Source organism: Cornus florida, unplaced genomic scaffold (genome assembly GCF_030987335.1).
Source record: "Cornus florida cultivar Cherokee Brave unplaced genomic scaffold, ASM3098733v1 CherokeeBrave_3.0.0_Hap2_scaffold_97, whole genome shotgun sequence".
In the NCBI taxonomy this organism is placed as follows: Eukaryota; Viridiplantae; Streptophyta; class Magnoliopsida; order Cornales; family Cornaceae; genus Cornus; species Cornus florida.
This window is the reverse complement of record NW_026775931.1, coordinates 80,001-82,500: the sequence shown is the minus strand read 5'-3', so window position 1 is coordinate 82,500 and position 2,500 is coordinate 80,001.

The following is a 2,500-nucleotide window of genomic DNA, read 5'->3' as shown; positions in this document are numbered from 1 at the left end:
ATTGACTCGGGGGACCTCCAAATCGAAATCCGTCTCGAGCAAAACACTTCTTAAGCTTCTAGGAAGCTCCCATAAAACTTCCAAACCCAAACTCCAAACTTTATTTTTTAGCATACAATGCCCACGTGCACGCCGGGGTGCTTGAGCGTGCGGGCGAGGAGCCGTAATGGGCAAAATTAACACGGGGGACCTTCAAATCGAAATCCGTCTCGAGCAAAGCACTTCTTAGGCTTCTAGGAAGCTCCCATCAAATTTACAAACCCAAACTCCAAACTTCATTTTTTAGCACACAATGCCCACGTGCACGCGGGGGTGCTTAAGCGTGCGGGCGAGGAGTCATAATGGGCAAAATTAACTCGGGGGACCTCCAAATCGAAATCCGTCTCGAGCAAAGCACTTCTTAGGCTTCTAGGAAGCTCCCATAAAATTTCCAAACCCAAACTCCAAACTTCATTTTTTAGCATACAATGCCCCCGTGCACGCGGGGGTGCTTGAGCGTGCGGGGGAGGAGTCATAATGGGCAAAACTAACTCGGGGGACCTCCAAATCGAAATCCGTCTCGAGCAAAACACTTCTTAGGCTTCTAGGAAGCTCCCATAAAATTTCCGAACCCAAACTCCAAACTTCATTTTTTAGCATACGATGCCCACGTGCACGCCGGGGTGCTTGAGCGTGCGGGCGAGGAGTCATAATGGGCAAAAACTAACTCGTGGGATCTCCAAATCAAAATCCGTCTCGAGCAAAGCATTTCTTAGGCTTCTAGGAAGCTCCCATAAAATTTCCGAACCCAAACTCCAAACTTCATTTTTTAGCATACGATGCCCACGTGCACGCCGGGGTGCACGAGCGTGCGGGCGAGGAGTCGTAATGGGCAAAATTAACTCGGGGGACCTCCAAATCGAAATCCGTCTCGAGCAAAGCATTTCTTAGGCTTCTAGGAAGTTCCCGTAAAATTTTCAAACCCAAACTCCAAACTTCATTTTTTAGCATACGATGCCCACGTGCGCGCCGGTGTGCACGTCGGGGTGCTTGAGCGTGCGCGCGAGGAGCCGTAATTGGCAAAATTAACACGGCGGAAATCTAAATCGAAATCCGTCTCGAGCAAAGCACTTCTTAGTCTTCTAGGAAGCTCCCATAAAATTTTCAAACCCAAACTCCAAACTTCATTTTTTAGCATACGATGCCCACGTGCACGCCGGTGTGCACGAGCATGCGGGCGAGGAGTCGTAATGGGCAAAATTAACTCGGGGGACCTCCAAATCGAAATCCGTCTCGAGCAAAGCATTTCTTAGGCTTCTAGGAAGTTCCCGTAAAATTTTCAAACCCAAACTCCAAACTTCATTTTTTAGCATACGATGCCCACGTGCGCGCCGGTGTGCACGTCGGGGTGCTTGAGCGTGCGCGCGAGGAGCCGTAATTGGCAAAATTAACACGGCGGAAATCTAAATCGAAATCCGTCTCGAGCAAAGCATTTCTTAGGCTTCTAGGAAGCTCCCATAAGATTTCTGAACCCAAACTCCAAACTTCATTTTTTAGCATACGATGCCCACGTGCACGCCGGTGTGCACGAGCATGCGGGCGAGGAGTCATAAAGGGCAAACTTAACTCGGGGGACCTCCAAATCGAAATCCGTCTCGAGCAAAGCATTTCTTAGGCTTCTAGGAAGCTCCCATAAAATTTTCAAACCCAAACTCCAAACTTCAATTTTAGCATACCATGCCCACGTGCACGTCGGGGTGCACGAGCGTGCGGGCGAGGAGTCATAATGGGTAAAATTAACCCGGGGGACCTCCAAATCGAAATCCGTCTCGAGCAAAGCACTTCTTAGTCTTCTAGGAAGCTCCCATAAAATTTTCAAACCCAAACTCCAAACTTCATTTTTTAGCATACGATGCCCACGTGCACGTCGGGGTGCACGAGCGTGCGGGCGAGGAGTCATAATGGGCAAAATTAACTCGGGGGACCTCCAAATCGAAATCCGTCTCGAGCAAAGCATTTCTTAGTCTTCTAGGAAGCTCCCATAAAATTTTCAAACCCAAACTCCAAACTTCATTTTTTAGCATACGATGCCCACGTGCACGTCGGGGTGCACGAGCGTGCGGACGAGGAGTCATAATGGGCAAAATTAACTCGGGGGACCTCCAAATCGAAATTCGTCTCGAGCAAAGCATTTCTTAGGCTTCTAGGAAGCTCGCATAAAATTTTCAAACCCAAACTCCAAACTTCATTTTTTAGCATACGATGACCACGTGCACGCCGGGGTGCTTGAGCGTGCGGGCGAGGAGTCATAATGGGCCAAAACTAACTCGTGGGACCTCCAAATCAAAATCCGTCTCGAGCAAAGCATTTCTTAGGCTTCTAGGAAGCTCCCATAAAATTTCCGAACCCAAACTCCACACTTCATTTTTTAGCATACGATGCCCACGTGCACGCCGGGGTGCACGAGCGTGCGGGCGAGGAGTCGTAATGGGCAAAATTAACTCGGGGGACCTCCAAATCG